Raw genomic sequence first — 24,516 nt, 5'->3', positions numbered from 1 at the left:
GCCTCTCACCTTGCTTATGACAAGAGTGTCATAAAGTAACTGGACGGCCTCATTATTCACTTGGCCCAATATTTGCTAGGTTCCTACTGGATTCTCAACCCTGTTCTCAACGCAGGAAATAAAAATGGGTCAGACACGGCCCTTTTCATCAAGGAGTTCGCAGCCTCCCTGGGGAGAATGACAGGGACATTTGACATGTGGGGACATAATGATTACATAATAACAGTAATAACAACCAGCATATTAGGGTCACAGAAGAGCATTGCAATAACCGTAAACATCTGTGATATAGTAATGTATGCATTTCTTGACAAATACATTCAATAACAAGATGTCAACTGTAATTTCGAATGAGGATAGACAAAGTTTCAAGGTCTCCACAACAACGGAAATGTGATATGAAAATATCTGATTTCTGCAGGGGAGAAGTTTCCTTGGTGCTGCTATGCTGCCGTCATTTGCTGCCCACATTCATATCAGAAGCAGAATCTGTGATTCAGCGAGAGGTTAGTGCAAATAGCGGTAAAATGTTTCTCCCATCCTGGTTTGTGGACCTCCTGGGTTCCCCGTGGTCCAGGGGTGCAGGTCACGAACCCCTGCTGCAGGAGGTGAGAGCTGCAGCGCGGGAGAGGCCTGGGTCCCTGAGTTGCGCTTTGGAGGGGAGAGCTGCCCGCTGGCCTAAGGAGTGACGTTCAGCTGGACTCCCTGTCTTTGCTTCTGAGTCCCAAGCAGCAAGCGGAATGGGGGGGAAAGCAGCTCTTAAAATCTAAACTGAACATAACCAGTTCCCAGATTTAAATTCAACCCTGTAGCTAGTGTTCTAGTGCTTCACTGCATTCCAGGCGGGTCTGTGTGTCACATACTCTGTCTCAAGGGAGGAATAAAGGCATCGTCTTAAGATTTGCCAAGGCATGCAATTACTTGAAAAGGCCCCAAACAGTCCGGGCCAAAGGGTCTTCTTTCTGTGAGCAGTCTGGAAATCTAACTTTTGACAGTGTAGTTGAAATTGCTTTGAATACAATAGGGACGGAAGGAAGGGAGAGCGAAGACTTTTCAGTGGAGCGCCTTTATGTGTTAAGTGCTGTAGGAGATGCTTTTCACATCACTATCTCACTGTACACTATCTCATTTAGCGGGAAGGCTCTGGCACTGACTCACCGCAGAAAAGCATTTCAATGGATTAGGGTGCAAGTAGCACATATCCAAACTAGTTTAAGCATTAGTTTGAATTTATGGACCCATATAACTGGAGAATCCAGAGATCAGGCGAGCTTCAGGCTCAGTTTGTTCCAGCAGTTGACAGTGCCACCAGACTTGTGCTTCTTTTTTCTCTAGGGCAGCTTCACCTACAGAATGACTTCCCTCGAGGTGGTCAGGTGGCTGCCAACTGCGCCAGATTCCATGCTTCCTTCTTCACCTACAGGAGAGGAGACAGGGTGTCTTCCCCACCTCACCCAACCCAAGTCCCGAGATTTGCTCTGATTGGATGGGTTTATGTTGCGGCCCCATTCTTGAATCCATAACAGCGTCGAAGCAGGTGAAGTATGTGATTTTTCCAAACCACCTGGGGCCTGAACAAATCACATGACTAGGAGGTTCAGGTTCCTCGCAGGAAGGAAGGAAGGGGGATCACAGATTCTGAGAAGCGGTGAATTACAGCCACTGCAAAAAAAAAAAAAAAAAAAAACGAAAAAAACCCCCAACAACAACTAACAATAACAGCAAACTTCTGATCATCAAACTGCGTGGGTCCGGTACCATGCTGTGTAACCATCTCATTCTGTGTGCGCCTTGCAGGCTTTATCTCATGTCCGTCTCAAAACCCCTCAGCTGTAGACACTTAATCTCCCCATTTTGTAGATGAGCAAACCGGGACCCAAGAGGTGCAGTGCTCTAAGTGTCTGTGTCTCATCGGCGCCAGGTCTCCCGGGGGAACCAGGTCCAGACGCCTCCCTGGAGGCCCCGCCCACTCTCAGCCTGGGTTTCCCCATCTGTAAAATGAGTTGGGGTGACTTCATCACCCCTAAGGGCCTTCACCGTTCTGATGTTCTAGGCTGCTTGAATCTCACCCTTCTTGGGAGTTGAACCCTCGGCGCTCACCCTCTGTGTTGCCTTTAGCGTCCACGACCCCTGGGTCTTGGGCTCCCTGCCGATGATGTAAGGAGGTCAGAGGTCGGAGGAGTGGCTCTGTGAGTGGCTGTGCTCAGGGCGCACACAGCATATTTCAGGCATGCCTTCTTGGAGGGTGGGGAGATAGCTGCACCCCTTCCCAAGGGTGAGGTGGGGAAGAGACTCCCCATCTCAAGGGAAAAGTTCCTAGTCTGTCGGCCTAGACACGGGGAAGGAAGCCCAGGGGCGAAGCTAGACTCCCCTGCAGCCTCTCCTCACGTGGCCAGGGCTGCATTTTAAATGCGCTTTTTCAGAAGAGCATCAGGTGAAATGGTCACCCAACCAGGGGGCGACCCGGAATAGCCAACTGCAGGCTGCTCTTTCCTTGAGAGCATCTGGGGCGTTCAGCTTTGCTGAGCCACTGTGTCCCAGAGTAACTGGGTCCATCCAACCAGACTGACGGATGAAACAGAAACACTCACTCAAAGCCAGGGAACTTCGCTTTCACAGCGTTATAACCACTGAGGACCAGGACAGACATTGGCTTAAGTGGACATTTTCATGGGTCAGTTACAGAAGAACTAGAACACTGATTATGTCAACTCAATTGTCACCAAAGTAGCTTTTTTCATTATTTAAGATTTTTCTTGGTTTATAACATTATATACGTCTCATGTGTGCAGTATTCCATGTGTACTTCTGTCCACACTCAGCGTGCTCGCCACCAGAAGTCTAGTTTCCTTCCATCCCATACTGTTGACCCCACCACCCGTTTTGCCCTCCCAGCGTTACGCACAATACATGAGATACAGAAACAGCCTAAGTGTCCATCGACAGAGGGGTGGATAAAGAAGATGTGGTACACATGTACAGTGGACTATTACTCAGCCGTAAGAATGATGAAATCTTGCCATTTGCGACAACATGGATGGACCAAAATACCTTCTTAAAAATGGATTCTGGGGGCTTCCCTGGTGGCACGGTGGTTAAGAATCCGCCTGCCAGTGCAGGGGACACAGGTTCGAGCCCCGGTCCGGGAAGACCCCACGTGCCGTGGAGCAACTAAGCCCGTGCGCCACAACTACTGAGCCTGCGCTCTAGAGCCCGCGAGCCACAACGACTGAGCCCACGTGCCACAACTGCTGAAGCCCGTGCGCCTAGAGCCCGTGCTCCACAGCAAGAGAAGCCACCGCGATGAGAAGCCCGCGCACCGCAGCGAAGAGTAGCCCCCGCTCGCCTCAACTAGAGGAAGCCCGCGGGCAGCAACGAAGACACAATGCAGCCAAAAAATAAAAATAAAAATAAAATGGATTCTGTGGTCAAATGCTCACTCGCTGACCACCTGGCAGTCTGTCCAGACCCGTATGTCACGCGCTTGTCGACCGTGAGAGCAGAGTCCGTGCTGCGCTGACTAGTGTTAACAGCCAGTTCTCTGGGCGGAAGCAGTGCTTGCTCATGGCCGTGGTGTAACTACACTGTCTACGGCCGATTTCAAGCCACCTATGCGACCTGACTGGGAACACATAGCCATCGGGTCTGGAGAGCCCATGCTGGGCGACTCCAGCACACCACTGCCTGGAAGGAGTGTACCATTTTGCATGCAAACTAGGATGCCCTGGAGGGTACAAAGGGAGCGCAGTTGATGACTACACTGGACAACGGGCACAAACCAGGACACTCCCGGGCAAAGTGGGGGGCCTGGTCCCCCTCGTTAGAGATCAGAGAGACCTGACATCCTCCCAGCTCTCCCATTTTTCAGATGAGGGAGATGAGACTCGAAAGGCAGGATAACTTGCCCAAGATATGGAATATGTTACCTAATATCCCAACTGTTATACCTTCATCAAGAGCACCTCAAATGGCAAAAATGAAGAAAAATAATACCAGCTGGCTGCACTGGGAGAAAAGCCATAGTGTCTGCTGGATGCAACAGGAGACCAAGGGGGTCCACCCAGAGTCTTCGGGGAGAATGTGCACTGGCTACGCCTTGTGATCCACGAAACTGCTCTTACCCTGAATACTCACCCATCACCTGCCCTCTGAAGGTGGGCGCGCGTCAGAAGCCGTACATTTAGACACGCGCGCAGCCTGCCCTGCGGTGTGGAGCAGGGGGACGGCGGCCTGCGGGGGAGGAACCTGGGTCCAGCCTCATCTCTGCCTTGACTGCCTGGGGTCTGCAGGCTCCTTGCTTCTCCTCTCCTCTGCATTTCAGATTCATTACTTAAAATAAGAACATTGGCTTAAAAGATGCATTTTGTTTTGCCCAGAAGGTGATTTTTTTTTTTTTCTTAAAGTAATGCACTTAGGACCTGTGCCCACCAATCCCGAAACTTCCCCCCTCCCCGGCGCTCCCGATCCTCTGATGGCTTGTTGCACTTGATTTAATTTCCACGACCGGCACATTTCCTAAACCTGGGCTGCCAGATGTAGCAAATTTAGTGCAAGTTTGTCCCACGTCGTATGTAGGACGTATTTATACTTTAACAAGTACTCTTTTTTAGTCTGCAATTCAAATTTCACTGGGCATCTTGCATCTTATCTGGAAATTTTACAGAGGCGTTTGAGTTTCACACACCTAGACTGGAGTCTCTAAGGCATAGTCCAGCTCTAAACGTTCATAAATATCCACTAATTCATTCAACAAGCGTTTACTGGTTACCTATGGCGTGTGCATTTTTGTCCTCTGGAAAATACAGTTGAGTCCTTATCTAAGCCCAGAATCTACGTAGTTCAGTCTCAAAAATCCATTGCAATCCAAATACACGGTATACCAATCAAAAGTAATTTCAGAGTAACTCCAATACTTTACTTACTTTTCTGTAAAACCACAAAGGGACTTGGACCTACCATCCCTAACAGCATGCCTAGAAAGACCCTCCTTGTATTCCTTTCCCTGTGTGCCCAGATGCTGCATCAGAGCTGTTCACACTGAAAGTCCTTCCCAAACTCCACTCTGAGCCCCGAGCCACTTTCCTCTCCCCCCAGCCCCTCATTCCACTATTATGCTATAGACCTAGCTGCTCATTCGCTGAAGACTTTCCCTTGGGAAGGGAAAGGCAGCGTTGGCAATTTTAGAATATTCTGCAGTGGCCCCAAGGGACAGAGGAAACCCATGAACACATCTGTGTCTGGAATTTGTGTCCTGTTATCTGAGCGTTTGGAAACCGTGTTCCCGCCCTCAAGAGAACCTATCAGCTACGCAGGGCACAAGATGTACCAGTAAAATAAGTTGAAAATCTAGTTTCAGGGCAGCAGCATTTCAACACTGGGAAATGAATACGAAGGAAATAAGACCAGAGGAAGAAGTCAAGGTAGGCTAAAGGAAGGCAGACGATCTTCTTGAGTGATCTGTAGCAGACACCATCGGGGCACTGCCTAACCTCTTCCAGCTCTCGGCACCCCCATCTCATTGGTGGAGGGCTGTCCGAGGTCCCCAGAGTCTGTTCTGCCTACACACTTGCGTGGCGGGACAGAGTTCCAGGGAATTAACCGCCCTCCCCCCACACAGGAGTAGCCCCCAGTCAGTGACTAATGAGGGTTGGCGTGTAAATACCCCAGCTCCCTCTCCTTGGGTGCGCTAATTCTGAGGTCTGTGCTCGACATCATTTCCCAGATTAACTTGCTTGATCATGACACCCCCAACCCCTCCCCAGTCGACTCTGGGTCCCTTCTCCAGACCTGCCCACTCCCCTGCTGGTGTTCCCTAGGATCACCACCCAGATAAACAGCTCACATTAGAGTCCTTGTCCTGGGGCAGCTTCTGGGGATCTCAAACAAGACAGACACGAATAGCCCAAAGGACTGGCCCAACTCACCCCTGAGGTCAGAAGGAGACACCAGCCCAGGAAGGGAAAGGTCCCAGAGGTTTGCCTAAAGAACAGATTCCCTGAAGGTAGAGCCCTGCCATTGACCCCGGCCCTCTCAAGAGCTCAGCAACCCAACTCGAATGGGTGCATCCTCTCCATCCCACTCACAGATGGGGCAAAGGCGCTCAGAAAGACTTGGGACGTTTTCCCACGAATTTCTCTTGCTGCTTGTGCCTTCTCCCACCTCTGGCTCTTTCTAGTCTACAAAACAGAAGCTGGGATCACAGCTGTGCTTACTAATGGGTACTCTCTGAATAAGGATGACAACACCAAGAATAGCAGCATATCCTTAAAGAGGGCTTACTCTGTGCCCCGCACTGGGTGAAGCACTTTTCATGCATCACCCTCCCTCCCACCCCCGGCGTTTCATCTTCACAGCCACGTGATGTGGTACTTTTAATATCCCCGCTTTACATGTGAAGAGTGTAAACCTCTGGGGCTCAGAGACATTAGCTGACTTTCTAGGGACACACAGCAGGGATGGGAGGAGCAGCGTGGCTCCAGAGCTCGCGCTCTTGAGATGTCAAGGCCAAATGGACCGTGACCGCGGAGGCAGGAACTGACCCAGAATCAAACAGAGGCAGCCAGAGAGAGTCCACTCTAACTGGCCTTTCCTGGACCTGCCCTTGGGTGCAGTTGACCAGAGACCAGATGTTAGCCTCCAAACTCTTCATCTGATGGGTGCATTGACCTCAAGTTACTCAGTGGTTCCAGACAGGGAAACAACACAGCCTCTTTGGTGTGGAAACACATGCTGAGGGATTTCTTTCAAATTTCCCATTATTTCCTGGTTTATCCCGGATGGAAAACCCATGAATGAGGAAGGTGGTATGCTTCAGCCCCCAGTGCCTGACAAAATCTATAGGGCAGAATCGGCAGTGGAATTAGAGAACGCTAACCCCTCCTGGAATCTTCCATGGAACGGATTCAAGCTGCTTCTCATCCTACCCAGATCTTTCCGCCCACTACTGGAAGAGAACACGACGTGTTACGTTTCTGAGCCACTCGATCGATCCTGTAGTCTACCGACCATCCATAAGTGCTTCGTGCAGGCCCCACGGGCTGGCTGGCCAGCCTTTCAGCATTTTACCCCGTCGACGGCTATACCGCCTGGCCTGCTGCTGCCTGCCGGGGAGACTTGTGAGGCCATCTCAAGGCGAGATGTGAACCCGGGAATCTCATAAGCATTTTGTTCACACAACTTGGCCTTCTTGTGAACTTGCAGCCCACTTCTGTTCAACTGACCCCCAAATTGCCTGGGTCACTGAGACAGGCCTGAAGGCCACGATTATAGCCCTGAGCTTTGGGCTTCCAGCTACAGCCCAACACACATGGGCTCGGAATCCTGATGGGGTTACGGAATGAGCGAGAAAAAACTCTGAATGCGGACAAAATCGTGCAGCCAAACTGGCGTCCCCATCCCACTGGAGTGTGTGGGAACCAGAAGAATCAAGCTTGATTGGCCTGTTTTCCCTCAGAAAATGGCCACAAGGTCATTCTGATGGAACCTCCTGCCTTGAGATGGTTCATGTCAGCCCCCTTCGGAGTTCTATCTGGAGAGTCATCACGCCTCTAACAGGGAGAACCCCGAAGTGTTCTCTTCCCGTCGGGAGCGGAGGAAATGCCTTCCGGGGGAGGGCCTGTAGGGAAGCCAGACGAGGGAGCGGACTCAGCATTCAGCACCCCTCACCTCAGCCCTGGAGTTGGTCCACACGACAAGGAAGTGATAACAGGGAGCTAGGGCGTGTGGAGCTGGGGGGAGCCCCGAGCGGGGTTCACAGTGGCTGCCGGCCCCCTCGTCGCTGTGTGACCCTGGGCCAGTCGCTGTCCCTCTCTGGGCCTGGGTTTGCTTGTCAATAATAACAGTAACAGTAACAACCACAGTAATAATAATTGCTGAATTTTAGTAGTAATCAGCGCCCTTGTCCTGTTGTTTGCCCGGATCATCTTCCTTGAACACCCCAACAGTAATTCTGTGAGGGAGGCGTTAGCATCTGTCTGTTTTTATAGATGGGGAAACTCAGACTTTCATGTGCTTAAGAGTAATCTGCAGCGTTTGTTTAAACAAACGCAGAGTCCCCTTCCATTCGATGTGACAGGCGTTTCGGATTCTGCTGCAAACAGTCTACAAGACCCTGAGAAACACCACCAAACCGAATCGGGAGGCCTACGCGCCCTGCCCGCCAGCCCCCTCCCCACGCCCCGTGAAGCATCCCCCTTGTCAGGGCCGGGAAGCTCCAGGCTTCTGTGAGACAATGTGGTCGCCATATGCAGGGCACCCGGCTCAGGCACGCTGGGTAAATGTTATTACAACGATAACGATGATTCCACTTAGGATAACAATGATGGAGATCTGCGTTAAACGACTTTAAACCGCTGATACCTTCCCCTTTCCCCACTCACAGAGAAGAAAGGGATGCGAATTTGTCGCTTGAACCGGCAGCTGTGGTTCATCTGGACTTCATCTTTTCTGCTATCATCTTTATTAGCAGGATTTTTTTTTAATGAGTCAGTTTTGAACTACCAGGTGTTTTGAATTTTTGTCTTGTTCTCTTGCATACAGGAGGAAATTCAAATAGAGAGCGACGTATTAGTAAAAACCCAGTGGGAGGAAAGGGCAGCCTCTCCCCCATGCGGGTGCCTCTGCTCACCCTGCGGCTCCCCCAGTTCTGGCTGAAGTCCCCAGCTCAGCCACTAGGAGTCGATCTGGGGGGCGTAGTCCGTTCCCCACGCACCCGGCTGCGAGTCCTCTGTGAGCTCACACAGCTGCTGCGCTGCCCCCCCGCGTTAATTCCCACTGAGGGCAGACTCAGTGTCATCGCCCCCCCGCCCCGAGCTGACCCCTAGCAAGGAGGGCGCAGACTCACAGGCCTGTCCTGGTTATTCCTGTAGAATCTGCTCCGCACGCTAGTTGGGGAAAGAAAGGAGAGGAAAAAGATGCAGTCTCTAGTGGGACCCCTGAAAAAGTCCTGGGCCAGCTCTCCACCATGAGCAGTAACCGCGACCGAGCACGCTGCCCCAGGCGGGACCCGGGAGAGGCTGTAAGCCCCACGTCGGCCCCTCGAAGGGGCCCTGGTCGTCCCCAACCAGCGAGGCTCAGAGGGCAGCTAACCCAGGGGGTTGCAAGGTCCAGACGCAGGCCCCTGCCCAGCAACGGGCACAGATGGCACCTCTGCACAGCCTGGAAGAAAGGGGACGTCGGCCTTTCCCCAGGGGAAAGTCTGTCCACTTCTCTGGGGCTCTGGAGTCTGCTGGTGGCCTTTCCAGGCTCACTCTTATCTCTGAAAATCTGGGCAAGGACAGGAGGAGGAGGCAAAGCTGGGCTTTTTTTTTTTTTTTTTGTCTCTTACTGGTAGCTTCGGGGAAGGGGTTTGTGCAGGAGGTTGAAATTAACTAAAATGAGGTGGGGATTAGCGTGGGACCCCACTGGCCAGGTAATCCTGGGAAATGAGGGCCGACTTCAGCTCGGCACAGGCCAAGCCTCCCTTCTGGGACAGAATTAGACTTAAGAAGCCACTTGCTGATAAGGGTTAATCCGTGGCTAAACGGGACGGTACCAGAAGCAATTAACATTCCTCGGCTCAGTTTCCCTTTGTCAGCAGCGCACTTGCTCCGGGAGCACAATCCGCACTTGGCTGCAGCGAGTGCATCCGCCGACCTCCCATCCAGCGTTGTCTCCCCGGGGCGGGGACACGCCGGGGCCGCACTTAACCTGCTGTGTCAGCTGGGTCACCCCCATCTCCCCGTGTTCTTGCCCTGAAACAGTGACTCCTGAGGCACAGAGAAACACGGCAGGTCAGCAGAAGGCAGTGTCAGCGATTTTCTGTGATGGGCTCCAAAACAGGAATGGAATAAAGAAGCCATTTATGGACTGAGAGTCTGTGGATGTCAAAGGGAAGACAGTTTTTCCCGTGTTGGGGGTTTTTCTTTTTTACTCACCCCTCACTACTCCCCAGACAGACCCCAAATGTCTTATCTCACTGGGAAAATTACAGAAAACGAGAAGGCCAAAGAAGATTCCGGAGTGCAAAACCTCCAGAACAGTCAAGTAATGATTAATGAGGACGAAAAACAAGTAGAAGAAGGAAGCCGGTCCACGTGCGAGCCTTGGATGGAGGCGTGATGTCAGCACCGCGAGAGCTTTGCGTCTGATTTGGTCTCGGAAAAGAGAACTGGGGGTGGAGAGGGGAATGTTCTGGAAAATGAATTCTCAGTGGCTGTGAAAGGTGAAGAAGGTGGGGTACCTTCCATTGTCATAGATTATGACGTATTATTTATAGCTTATCGCTCACTATTTACTTATGATAGAGTATTATTTGTTATTTAGTTATTATAGATTATTATTAAGGGCCTCCTTTAAATGAGCGCGTCCCTTCACAGCGCCTGATTCCAGATTCTCGCCTAGAACTGGCACTCGATTCTGAGACTCAGCCATGACCCGAACGACAGCCCGGCTTAGGCGCGTGACCCGTAGCGGTTAGCGGCAGCCCCCGAGCGGCACCTGCGTCGAGTGTCACAAGTCACTGCCACCCTGCTGGCCGCGTCCTGCTTCCCTGCTCCCCTCTCTGCCTGGGCGCGACCGCGACGTCTGCCACTGTCCTGCCGTGAAATTACAGATTGCCGGTATTTTCCCAGCCTGGTTCCGCCTGGCTCACCACACGGCCCTGTCACCATTTCCTCTAACAGCCGTAATGCACGGAGCTTCTTGATATCCAGCTTGAGTTTCCTTTGCCTCATTCATTCCATTCGTCTGAACTATGCTGCCCAGTACCACAGAGTAAGCTCCCCCTTTCCTCGGAAGGAAAAGGTTCTTCTTCGTTCGTCCATCCAGGGCACTCATTACATGTTAATTGCAGATGAGAAATGTCAGTAAACAGAGGGTGTCTCAGTTTAGCAGCGGCCACTGTGAGTCAGAGCTAAGAGACAAGTGGGGGAGCTTGGCATCCATTGAAACAGAAAGGTGAGGACCGCAGTCCTAATAGCCGGCGTCACGCCACAGTTGAGGGGCTGGAAGCTCGGACACGCTCGCTCTTGCTGTGTCCTCACCACAACCTTACGAGGTCTGCATTACAGTGTCCACGTATCACAGACGTGGAAACCGAGGCTCAGAGAGCTCAAGTTAAGGTGCCCGGGGTCACACAGCTCAGGGAGAAACGAGCTCCTGACAGCAGATCCTTTCTACTACCTTCTGTAGACGATAAGAAAAGGATTGGATCATGGGCCGCTCTCCTGGCCCGGTAAAATAGCTCAAGTTGTGTGTTTGTGTGAGACGTCAACGAGAGAAAGCAGGTGCGGCTCCGGCAGCTCAGGACGGCGTCCAGGACACCTTCGGGACGGCGGGTTCCCTCCACGCCTGGCACTGAGTCCTGGGCCTGCTGTAAATCCACAGCCAGGCCCATGCCCTGGACTCACCTTCAAGTTTCCTTTGAAACCCAGAACACTTCTTAACAAAGTCAAGCCTGTTTCCTTCCTGGTTCTCATTTTTCATCCACGCTCATACCACAGAGACCCTTTCAGAAAACACCGTCAGGCACAAACCCACCAGCCACACCAAGAGAATTCGAGATAAGGTTGAAAAACCCCATTCACTGAGGCAAGGGCTTTTTCCCGTTTTCCACAAACCTGGCCCAGGCTCCCAAGCCTGTTCCTCAGTGGTATGTGAGCACCTCGTTCCTTTGGGTGGGGAGGGTGGGCAGGCTGCAGAGCCTCGGCTGACTAAGGAAGGGAGAAAGAGGAGGGGCTGTGTGGAAACTGCATCTGAAGTAGCTGTTATAATGGTTCACGCTCACAGGGGCTGCCCTGAGCCAGACACCACACTAAGAGCTGCTCACGCATCGTCTCCACCCTTGTTATCCGATGACATGCTCGGCACGTAATGCCGTGTAGCAAATGACCCTGAGATCGCAGGGGCTTCCGGTAGCAAATATGTGTTTCTTCCTCTCAGACCTGTAAGCCGGTGGCTCTGCTGTGGGCCAGGTTCAGATCCACTCCACTCTGTTGCCTATTCTAAGACCAGCAGCTACAGGGGCATGCTTTTCCCGCGATGGTGGCAGGAGTGCTAGAGGGTGAAGAGGAATCCACTGTGGCTCTCCAGGTCTTGGTTCAGAGCTCACATGCTGTCACGCCTGCCCACATGCCACTAACCAAAGCCATCACCAAGGGGGAAGAGAAGTACCCCCCGGCCACAGTGACGGCCGGCAAGGCACAGAGGAGAGGCTGTCGTGAGCAGGTAACAGAACGGAGGAGGAACTGCAGGCTGACAGAGGTAATCCCTGTTGAGCAGGGGCGGGGCCAGTGGATGGCTCCAGAGCCCAGTGCCAAGGTGGACACTCTGAACTGGAGGGAAAGATGCTCCAGTGTTCCAGGCAGAGGCCTCACCGCCTCAGGGTGGCCTTCTAGACCAGAGCAGTTCCCTTTGTCACTGGACACAGCAGAGGACAGATCTTTAGCTGAAGCCAGACTGCAGAGGTCCAAATCCTGGCTTTGTGCGGCCTCAGTTTCCTCACCTGTAAAATGGGAGCAACCCTGCACCTACAACACAGGGTTACCATGAAGATTAAAGGGGTTGGTATTTATGGAATGCCAGAGGAGTGCCTGACCCACAGGAACCGCGCTGCGTGAATTTGCGCAATCTCAAGGAGTCAAACAAAAACGCATCAATCACTGCAGGCTGGGCAGTGAGAAGGCTGGACACGTGACAGTCCAGGCTGCAGGCGTCAGACGGAGGGACACTGGGGGAGTCACTGAGCACCTTCCAGGAAACATTCACGGGGGTCTTAAGGAGCATGAGACCCAGTCCCTTGCGTCTTGTCCACCTGTGGGGAGATCTAGCCTAGCGGTTGAGAGTGCTGGTTTTTCGAGTCAGTCAGCCTGGGCCCTGGTACTCACGGTGTGACTCTGGGCAGAGCCCTTGTACCCTCGGAGCTCGGCTTCCTCTTCCGTGAGCTCCACGTTGGGTCAGCGTCTCTGGGGATGAGACAAGATAAAGAGCGGCAGGTCAGATGCAGGGAGGGGCAGCGGGGAGGCCCCAGCCGTGTCCTCGTCACGCAGATACTCGAGGCACAGACATGCAGCAGTGCCACTCTCCTCACTCGATTTTGTTTGTTTCGTGAGATAGTTACTTATCATAAAACACGTTTTCATTGTTTAACGTAAAATGAAATGAATCAATAAGTGAATTTTTAAAATTACTTAGTTTTATTTTCTAATGTGATAAATATGATAGGAAAAGCTCTTCAAGATCCTGAATCAAAGGACCTGCTGTACAGCACAAGGAAACCTACTCAATACTCTGTAATGGCCTATATGGGAAAAGGATCTAAAAAGAGAGCGGATATGTGTATATGTGTAACTGATTCACTTTGCCGCACACCTGAAACTAACACAACATTGTAGATCAACTCGACTCCAATAAAAATAAAAATAAAAAAATCCTGAATCGTGTTTAAGCGTGTCACGTGTTCCTGGGATTAAAGGTTTGAGAACCGTTTGTCCTAAGCAGTGATTCTGAAGCCTGGCTGCACACACTGGCATCCCCTGGGTCCAGCGCCGCGGTGTGTGATTTAACCTGTCTGCTGGTGGGCTCGGGTGACAGAATCTTCAAAGCTTCAGGTGACTCTAATGTGCTTCCGAGCCGAGAAACCAGATCCAAGGCCCTTGAGACTTGGAAATGCAGGGTCCTGGGCCCCACACCAGACCTTCAAATAAGCGTCTGCATTTGAACAAGAGCCCCAGGAAAATTGCTCACAGAGCGAAGTTCAGGAGGTGCCGCTTTAGATGATCTCTGAGCCCCAAACTCCAGTTGCACGCTGTCTGTTGTCAGCTCTCTGTCTTCCACGACCGTGGTTGCCATGGTTAGTTGTCCTTTCTGCAGTCAACACATGGGTTGTTTTAAAAGAATACCAGGTTAGACCCTTCAAAATAAGTAAATAGAAATGATTTTGTAGTTACAGATTGTATAGATTACCCACAACGAGTAAACTTCTCTCTCTTTACGTTCTCGTAACTTAAACACAGCTAAAATATATTTACTCTTCAGCTGAGGGAGAGGGAGAAAGGGCCGACGGCTTGTTTTCAGCATCCTCTCTGAAGGACAGTGAGTTCCTACCCCTTAACTCAAGAGAAATGCTTCTTTCAACCAGGGACATGTGCCATTGTTTTAAAAACATATCATCTCTTGGGCTTCCCTGATGGAGCAGTGGTTAAGAATCCACCTGCCATGCAGGGGACATGGATTCAAAGAAAAATGGATAGGAAACAGAACTGTAACTGTGACTGAGCTGATTCCATCAGTACTCATTCAGGTCTTGTGATTTGATTCTAGTCGTTTATGTGTTCCTCAGTTTCCCTATTTGGGAAACATTTCCATTATGACCATCTGTTAATAAAATGCCACATCTTTCCAAAAAAAAAAAAAAAAAAAAAAATGGTCCGGGAAGGTCCCACATGCCGCGGAGCAGCTAAGCCCGTGCACCACAACTACTGAGCCTGCGCTCTGGAGCCCGCGAGGCACAACTACTGAGCCCGCGTGCCACAACTACTGAAGCCTGTGCGCCTAGAGCCCGTGATCCCCAACAAGAGAAGCCACCGCGATGAGAAGCCCGCGCACCGCAACGAAGAGTAGCCCCCGCTCGCCGCAACTAGAGAAAGACCGCGCGCAGCAACGAAGACCCAACGCGGCCAAAAATTAATTAATTAATTATTTTTTTTTAAAAAAGGCATATCATCTCAGCAGTAAGATTTTCCTAAGAACTTTTCACCGTCCAAGGAGGTGGCTCTGGTTCAATGATAAGAGCTGCCCTACATGAAAAAAACACCAATTGACTCTCCAGCTCACCCTGTTAGGAGCTGTGTGACCCTGGGCAACTCACGTCGCCTCTCTGAGCCTGCGTCCTCAACAATCAAATAGTACTAATCCCAAGTGTCTCACACGGGTGTGGTGGAAATGAAACAAGCTATCAAATGTGAACATTTCGGGCTTCCCTGGTGGCGCAGCGGTTGCGCGTCCGCCTGCCGATGCAGGGGAACCGGGTTCGCGCCCCGGTCCGTGGAGGATCCCACATGCCGCGGAGCGGCTGGGCCCGTGAGCCATGGCCGCTGAGCCTGCGCGTCCGGAGCCTGTGCTCCGCAACGGGAGAGGCCACGGCGGGGGGAGGCCCGCATACCAAAAAAAAAAAAAAAAAAAAAAAAAAAAAGTGAACATTTCAAGAGAAGAGTTCAAGATGCATTATTGTTTTGAATTATTATTTTAACCGTAAAGTATGATTGCAGAGGGAATGCATGTTCCATATACAGACTTCAAGGGGAAAAAAACACAGAGAAGTGCAAAGGATGGAACAAAAATTGCCAGAAATCCCATTCCGGTGTTTAAAAAGCTTGTCAAACCCATGAGGGGGTAGAGAAGTGTTTACCACATCACTCTGTAAGGAGTCCTGGCTTTGGTGGCTCCACATTCACGGGCACATGTGCCCGTGGGTTTATGCGTGAGTTGGGTTAACATGGCAGTGTGCAAAGCAAGGGCTGGTTGAGCTCTTCTGGATGTTTGAATTAGTCCATTATTATAAATGGAATTTTGAACATTAATCTTACGGTATGTTCATTTTTGACTAAAAATTTTGTAAATGACAAGAAAAAGAAAGAGCAGGGATTCTCTATTCTTATTCTCTTAGACACGTCTAGCACGTTTAATGCAACTGTTCTGTTCGTATAGTGACTGTTTCTCGGGGCTTAAAGCTTCAGCGGTGGGGCTGCCGGCACCTTCAAAGGCTTGTAGGGCTCCTAAGAGCCTCCTCGTTTGCCCGATGTTTCTTTCAGGGAGTGAGTCTTAGATTCCTTGAGCACAGGGTGGCAGGGACAGAACGTGTGGGGTGCCCTCGAGTGTCGGGGTGTCCCTTTCCTGCTGGAAGTGGGGTGACAGCAGCCAGCGGTTAGGGAGTCCCCAGCAGACGTCGGGCAGCAGGCTCGGGCGCAAAGCATGGGCTCCATCACTCATACATAAGTTTGTGATAATGGATGTTGCTGCCTGGTTTACAGATGACTTTTTAAAAAATTTCATTTTATATTGGAGTATAGTTGATCAACAGTGTTGTGTTAGTTACAGGTGACTTTTCAGCTTGTCCAGTTAAACGACTGGCCCAAGTTTACAGTGACTTAAGTGGTAAAGTGGGCACATTGGTTGGGAAGACAGGTCTGCAGGCTCCAGAGGCCAGAGCGTTACATGACTCAGCCTCTCTGCTGGAGACTAACCTCGGATTCTCACTTTCTAACAGCGAGGCGTAAGCCTGACAGACTCCACCTCCTGCTACACTGCCCTCTACCCCCTGGACAGTGACGCCCCGAGGGAGGGGTCCATTTCTCTCCATCTCTGTGCCTACACAGCCCTGCACACGCACACACGTGGGCCCGGATGATTGCTGGAGGGGAAGCTACCTCTTTGGTGAGTAAGATTCCGGTCGGTTAGTGTCATGGGTGGTGTTTCTTCCCTCTGTCTTCACACGTTGCTTTAGTGTCATGGCTCCTACTGGTCTAGAGGAAAGGTTTAGGAGTAAAACACAGAACCCTGGGCAGCCCCCGACCCACCACTTTGAAAGGAAAGCTGGTGTGAGAACTTGTTTTTCAAGCTGGCAAATGTCGTACAAACGAAGAGAGGTGAACGCAGAACTGCTAGCTGTTATATTTTTTCTCAGGACATCCCGACACCAGAAGGGTGTGGTCGGTGTTTGGACATTGGCTCTGGTGTGTCTCAACTAGCTGGGAAAACTGTCCTCGAAGAACCATAAACAGATCTGAGCGCTAACATCATGGGAGTCCTTGCCGTAAACTTTTTGGTCTGGTGTCAGTGTCCCAAGGGACGGCTCTGAATCAGGCGGAAGGGCCAAGTCGCCAGACCCAGACTTGTAAAACTGCAGGGCCAAAGAGGCCGAGGATGATGTATCAGTCAGGAAGGGCCAAGACACGCTGAAGTAACAAACAACCCCCAAATTCTGAGGTTTATTTATTTTTTTTTAATAAAGGCTTATTTCTCATTCATGGGGCAGGTCCACTGTTGGTCGGCAGGGGCCTCTGCTCAATGACTTGATCATTCCCGTCGCCCTGTGAGGGATGGCGGATGTGGAGGGTCTCACGGCAGCACTGAGGCACCCCAGCCCAGAAGTGACCCATTTCTCACTGGCTCACGACTCACTGGCCTGAACTAGTCACCCAAAAAGGCAGGCAGTGCAATCCTACCAAAATCCTGGACAGGAAACTACTGGAAATAGTTGGCAAACACAGCACATGTGGATATGACAACCACATGTAGCAGTTAGATTTCTGACCGATTGCTAATGGCTCACAGAGAGCGGGGTTGAGAAGGGTTCAGAGGTCTGCCGGAGAACATGAGCTGACCAATAAGCCATGCCTGGGGTGGGTGCTGGCCTGCGGGGTTGTATGTTCCAGGGAAGTGCCACTCTGGCCGAGACCCACCTCCTCGTCTCGCTGATGAGAAACCTGGGGTCCCAGAGGGAAAATGGCAGTCCAGGTGACCAAGCTAGTTAGCGGCAGAGTGAGCTGGAATCCAGGGTTTGTTTCTCCTTCCGGCTTGTTTATCACGCTACTACTGCTAGGGCTCAGCCGAAAAATCAGACCGTTCAGAGTTTTCATTGCCTCCCTCTGTTACATACCAAGGTTCCTTTTCACTTGTTAAAAAATGAAAAAAGCGGTGCGGTCACTTTGTGACCCATTCCTCTCTCTTCTCAAATCTGGAGGCACTGACCCAGGGGGGGCCACGTTGAATGCTGGGTGTAGAGCTGTTGATGTGAATGAAAAAAACAAGCAGAGGAAGAAGATGTGGCTGCGTCTCCGTTGTTTGTTTGCGAGACCGAAACTCCCCTGTACTTCTTTTTCAGTGGACGGTCATGTGGCTCGGCCCCACGCTGGCATTTGGGGCTGTCATCCCCACCAAATGAGTCAGCAGAGAGAAGAGCACAGAGTTTTTCAGCAGACGTCTTTGAGTCGGTGCCCACTACCATTAAAAGGAGGTCCTGTTCATGACGCGACTCTGTAATAAGCGCAAAGCCCCGTACACCCCGTACCCAGGGTCATCAGCGCCCCTGGGGCCTGACCTCCCCCGCCCCCGCCACCACCGTTAAGGGTAGACACAGCTGGCTCATTCCAGCATGGGAACGCTCACTTGCTTCCTTTTCGGAGAACAACATTGGCAGCACTTATCGGTGCTGGAACACCCGTAACGACCTTTGGAAACTGTGACTTGTGTTCCACCCTGGGATCCTGGAAGAGTGTGCGTGTGCACCTATACACACGCACGCACGCGCACGTGCGCCCGTGTGCCCGTGATGAGTATGTGCTGCCAACATGTTTTTGTCCACCTCAGGCGGGAGCAGCTTCAGCTATAGATCCAGCCAGCTGCAGTCCGCCCTGCTGGTTCAAGCGCTGAACACCTGGGGCTTAAATGCCACTTCCAGCCCAGAAAAGGAGCCCGTCCATGGCTTATTTATACTAATGAGTAAATGACTGACACTGTTTTTCTGGAACGAGTCTCAGTAGGGCGGCGCTGCTGAGAGTGCACAAGGTCACAGAGGGTTAAAGGTGTGTTAAAGGGGAGAGGGAGTTGCGTAAAATAAAGGAGAAAAAGCACCAACAGAAAGTGGTGCAGGACGGAAGGCAGACTTTTCTCCTATCGGACACTTGCCGAGAACCGACGTGGATCTCATCACGACTGTGGTCTGAGCTGAGACCCATCCAGTCTCTCCTCACCGTGCTTGCTTGGCCGGAGAGCTTCCGGTTTGGGGCTGCACTAGCCCACAGGCTTGGTGTTGTCCCTGGGCTTCTCCGTCTCTCAGAGCACCCCCAAAGCACACCTGTGTCACCCCATTCAGACAGTCTTTTGCAAGCAACAAACCCGGGCTCCCAAAACCAAACCTCGTTCTTTGACACGTTGTGCTGAAATAAAAGGCAACCTGCAGAGGGGTGTTGCGGGCGAGAGCGGAACGGGGTGGGGTGAAGGACGCCGGGAATGGGAGCTGGGTCTCTCCGAGTCCCGGGAAGGTGGACAGAAATCCACGGAAGGGGCCTGGCCACAACCGCACTCAGGGTTACTTGAGAGTCTTTTTGCCTTTTCCCTGAAGTGCAGCATCTCACAAGACTAAAAATGTATCATTATTCTCAGGCATGGAAAAATAAATTGGGGCTGGTTTGGCTAATGCAACTCAGATGCGGTGCCTCTCCTCCCTTCTGCTGGAGCTGCGAGGGCTCGGCCCATATCTGATCTGGAAGAAAACCCACATCTCAGGGGCTCTGATACGCATCTCCGCTCAAGCATGTGTGTGTGAGCGCGCCTGGCCGCCCGCCGACGTCAGGACATGTGCTTGGAGGGAGGCTGGCGGAGCTCTGCGGGGGCAGCCCCAGGGGGTGATGGACCCGTTAAGACGGCCCAGGTAGGATACAGGTGAGCTGGGCCACACCCCTGGCCATCTGCTGGCCCAAGGGATGCCCGTGAAGCCTGTCTCTCATCGCCGCGCGCGGTGGACAAGGCCCTGGGCGGTGCCGTGCACCCCTGGGAAGCAGTCCCAGCAGGCATTTCACCTCAGCCCTTGGTGGTGAGGTCTGCAAAGACCGTGTTTCCAAATAAGGTCGTATTCACAGGTCCCAGGGATTAGGGCTTGAACATATCTTTTTGAGAGACACAAGTAACCCACCATGGAGCTCTCAGACATATTCACTCATTTAATACTCACAGCAGCCCTGTGAGGTGGTTATTTCCATTAGACGGATGAGGAAGAGAGGCTCAAAGAGGCTATGTTGCTAAGCCAAGATCGCTCAGCCTTTTGACATGCAGAGGCGGGGCTTGAACCCAGGCAGAGTGCTCCAGAGAGCTTGGGGCTACTATGAATAGTGCTGCTGTGCTCATCCACGCACAGGACTTTGTGCGGACGTGTGTTCTCTTGGGGTGACATCTAGAAGTGGGTGTTACTGGGGCGTATGGTGAGTCTGTATTTAATTTTATAAGATAGGCCATCCTGTTTTCTTCACAACGTGTGAGAGTTCTTGTTGCTCATATGTGCGCCAGCACTTGGAATTATCAGCCTTTTTAACCTCAGTTGTCCTTAGTTGGCCGCGTGGGGATATTTCACTGTGGGTGTGATTTGCATTAAATGAGCGCACAAAATAAGATGCAAAGTAAACAGAGAGAGAAAAAGAAACGAATCTAAAGCATTCAGATCAAGCTTCGTAGCCAGGAGGAGTGCTGTACAAATACCGAGTTGTGACAAAGCTTCATCTGTGATGAAATGAGAGCCATGAGAAAAAACAGCCAAGGGGGCAGGAAAACCAACAGAAACCACAGCTCTCGCCATCTAAATTCTCTGTGAATTCTTTTCCCTGCTCCGTTCCCTGCTTCCTACTCCCACGTTTGGAGGCTTACCTGTCAATTGGAGCCCCATCTTGGCCACAAAGAGGGTCCCTCACCTTCAGAAGAGCCTGCGGCCCCGGAGAGCTGGAGAAACGTTTGGGCCAACTGGCCCCGCCGTGCGTCCTGAGGAATCTCCGGCTCACCGACATCCTTGGCTCTCGCCCATCCCTGCCTCGCCTGCCCACTCCCCAAGGGGTGCCGACGGGGACCATCTCCCACAGAAGCAACGTGCACGTGCACCCTTGTGCCAGGATTTGCTTCCCAGGAAACCCAGACTAACACGGGACCCCCTGACTGGAAGGGAACAGAATATGTGAAACTGAGCCATTCTGAACAAAAATCCACAACGTACCATCATATTCAGAGGAGGTAGGTGGTAAATGCAAATGAGCATGTACACGTCTTGGTGTTTCATGGACACCAGCCATGCAGCCTCGTATGGGGAGGTCACCAGCCCTCCAAACACAATGACACATTTTACGGCCAAGCGTCCTAGCGTCTGGTGGCCTAGACACACCCTCTTACCCTTCAGGAGGAAGTGGTGGCCTTCTCTACTCTGCGTCACTCGAAAGGAACTCTTAAAATACCATCTGAATGAAGAGCCCACCCAGTCCGTCCTGGCCACCTGCAAGTCCCCACATCGCATCTATGGCCGACTGGACCTTCATAGCCATGGTCACTCTCTTAAAATAGAAGCCCCCGCCCCGCAGAGTCGGGGGAACCACAGGAAACAGTTCAAAACCACTTCCAGCGGCCATTCTGCCTCCAGTAAGTGAGGAAGAGAAGTGGGGCTGCTGTTGCATTAATAGGTCATTTGCCTGGGCCATCAATCAACGTGGAGCAGCCCCGCATTTGGACGAGCCGCAGGCGGGGTGTGCGCCTCGTGCGCCTGGGCGGCCGGATACGTTCCCAGTCCTCCGAACCCCGCGCCAGCACAGGCGTCAGCAAAGTTCCTTAAATCGCAGGAAATGAACTTCTGCCTCTTTAAATCCCTGCAGCAGTTCCACGGGGCAGCCCTGCACCCCCAACGGCAGCTCCAAACAGATTTCTTTCAGCCCTGGATTTGACCTAACTTCTCCCCACCCCACAGCTGCTTGTATTGTATTGTTTTGTGTTGTGTTGTGTTGTATTGTGTTGCCTTTTTCAGCCAGCTGTACACGAGGAGAACCTCAACAGCTGACCTCAGCGGTGTGGTTTTTTCCGTTGTGTGTTTTTGTTTTGCTGCAGCGCTGCCGGCCTGAGGCTTGCCTCACACTTTGTAAAATTCACAGCAGCCGTATAAGAAAATACCAAGTTTGTCAGCTAACCCTGGTCTTTATTACAGTAACCGCCGTAATGTCAGCCAGCTGGGATGGTCCCCGCAGCCTGACACCCATCTGGGGGTGGGATGGGCCGGGCCTGCCTGACAGGGCTGGTGCCTTCCAGATGAGATGCCAGCTTCCACGGTGACGGAAGCAACGAGGTCTTCACCGCTCGCTACTGCTTCTCTTAGGACAAAATGCAGAGGGAGGGAATGTTTCAATGGTAAAAGCCACCGTCAAAGTTGCAGCCCACGTGCTCGCCGCGGCTGCACCCCACGGTCTCGTGGACGAGCCCCTCCTCTGGTCGGCCGCCGCTCACTCGATTCCAGGCGCCAAGACGCTTCGGTGCAAATGACAGCTCAGGTCCCTTGTCTCTAGGACCTGACGTCTGGGGCGGGGCCAGGAGACCAGGAAGAAACAAACCACTCCTTAAATAAGCCTCAGAAGCAATCGTGCAATTAAACAGATCAAAACAAAGATGGCTCAGCGGGCTTTCGCAGGCCTGGCAGTGGGGGGAGGCTGGACGTAATCGTTTGTGAGGACGAAAGGTAGGGGACGTCTGTCCCAGAGCATGTTCTGGACCCGGAGCTGTTAGTGACCCTTCAGCCTGGACAGAGAAAGGGGGAAATAAAGCGAAGTAAAAACACTTACTGAAAACGGCCGCCATGTCCCCGTCCCCATGGCCGCATCACTGCTGCTCGTGTTCTGTGGCCTCCTTACATCCTGGCCCTTTTCAGGTGGGAGATTTGGGGCCCTTTCCATCCGTTTATCAAGGAGGCACTCATCTGGGGGAGGACCCTCCTCTTGGGTGCATTTAGACCCGAGCTTATGGAATTGAGGAGTGGCCTCCGGCTCTGATGCACAGGAAGTGCAGACTCGGGGCGCTGGGAGTAGAGGGAGGAGGAGGACAGGCCCTCGGAGGCCTGTCCTGGGAAGCTGGACCCAAAGCAGGTCCTGAAACAGAGGAGAAGCTCTGGTCTCCTCCCCGCCACGGGCACCGCGTGCGGCAGGCACACAGTGACACGTCTGTTGCTCACATGAATGCCTGCCTGTGTTTTGACCAAGACTGAGGTCATATTTGAAGTCCTAGCCCAGGTTTTCCACAGGGCAGTGGGTGCTCGGGGACAAACTTAGCCTCCAGTGAAGGAGCAGAGCCTTCCGAGGCTGGACGCAAAGCCAGCGTTGACCCACGGAGCGTGCGCAGCTGCACGTGCGGCCGTGTCGCCTCCAAGCCTGGACTTTTCTGTCTTTGCCGTGAGGTTTCCCAGTTTCAGCTGCCTCTAATGACCTCCTTCCCGATGTAAGACTAAGCCCATTTTATTTGTACCATATGTCACAGATGCTGGTATGTGGCGTGGTTTGAGAAGGCTAAATCTGCCCATTGATTTGGGGTTTTTAGGGACCCTTATCGGGCTGGGACGGCTGACCGCTCTCCACCCGTCATCTGCGTATCCACAGGGGGCCTGCGGCGGAGTCACAGGGTCAGGCTGTCTGTCCCCGCAGATGTTTACAATCTCAGAGGGGCTGGAGCCAGAATCCAGAGTGGTATTCGGAAGACAGCAGAATTAGGAAAGTCTTTCTTGTTTTTTTCCTAAGATGCTCAAGGCTTGAGTTCCCAGGCTTCTGGATCAAGGCTGGTTGACCGGGCTCCCTCCCGGCATCTCGGCAGGAAGTGGTCTGGGAGGCTCTAATGCACCGTCCAGCGGGATGATGACAGCGGGGCCGCTGCTGGGCCTGGCTTAGGGCCCACGGACTGTGAGGGCCGTTGCGGTGCCGGAGGGACCACCCAGTGGAAGGCAGCCCTAGCCCGGGCAACAGGCGGGGCTGCAGGGTCCCTGCAAGGCGGCAGGAGCCGGCGCTGAGCTGTAATTAGTCTCCCCAGGAGGCCAAGGTCACAACGAAGGTCTGGTCCCTGAGAAGAAGGGGAAGAGGTCGTGTCTGGGCTGACACCAGCCTGGGGTTTCCCTTTTCAATACAACTTTCGCTGCGTATTCAGTAAGTCAAACTAACAGCACTTCTCCATCACCTGATCTTCTGAAAGCTGGCAGACTCTCTTACCATTGTGCTTCTGGCTCCTCTTCCGGAAGCTTTTGAGAGATTTTGCGTCTTACAAGAAGAGTGAGGTGCGATCTTGGGGGCATGGACATTTACGGCCATTATGGTCGTGGCTCCTTCCCAAGAGGATGCTTTCTCGAAGCTGCCTTTTGGTATACAGTGACCTAGTGAGCCCTCTCATGAGTTGGGGTCTCGCCTTTATTTCGTCTAAATGTAATCTTGTCATTCGTCCGTAGGCGCCTAGGGGACTGCCATCAAATAGAAGAGACATGCCTAGCACATGGTAGGCACTCGGCACTTTGTTGAATACATGAATAAATTATAAAGTTAAAAAAAAGGAAGCATTTGACGTCTACATCTCAGAGTTAGGCCAGATACCCTGTTATTTAAATGGAATTCCGTTTAGTGATTCAGTGTTTTTTGCCTGCTTATAGGTTTATTTCCCACAATTAAATAACTTAGATTTATCTTTCAGGGAGGTACGATATATTGATATATTCCATTGTGGTTTTTTTTTTTCCTCCAAGAAAGGCATATAGTGGTGTATTTTTAAGTATCGGTGTATTTGCTTCTTATAAATATCATTCATGCTTGCTTTTTAAAAAAAATTAAGCAGAAATTCCTAAGAAAGCAACCAACTGCCCAAAATGTATTAACTCCTCCAAAATAGGATTAATATTAATGTGGCTGTCTTTTTTTTTTTTTTTTTTGGTGGTACGCAGGCCTCTCACCGTTGTGGCCTCTCCCGTTGCGGAGCACAGGCTCCGGACGCACAGGC

At 51.9% G+C, this 24,516-nt stretch overlaps 1 long non-coding RNA gene across 1 annotated transcript; it reads left to right on the top strand.

Moving 5' to 3' along the window:
• LOC114484062 (uncharacterized) lies at positions 1-24,511 on the top strand. The gene is made up of 3 exons (XR_008615537.1): positions 1-506; positions 16,244-16,410; positions 24,461-24,511. It is a non-coding gene; the product is annotated as an uncharacterized lncRNA (long non-coding RNA).
• The last annotated feature ends 5 nt before the right edge of the window (positions 24,512-24,516 follow it).

The sequence above is a fragment of the Physeter macrocephalus genome, chromosome 17, assembly GCF_002837175.3.
Source record: "Physeter macrocephalus isolate SW-GA chromosome 17, ASM283717v5, whole genome shotgun sequence".
Lineage (NCBI taxonomy): Eukaryota > Metazoa > Chordata > Mammalia > Artiodactyla > Physeteridae > Physeter > Physeter macrocephalus.
The sequence above is the reverse complement of the archived record's forward strand: the minus strand, read 5'-3'. Positions and strand labels throughout refer to the sequence as shown.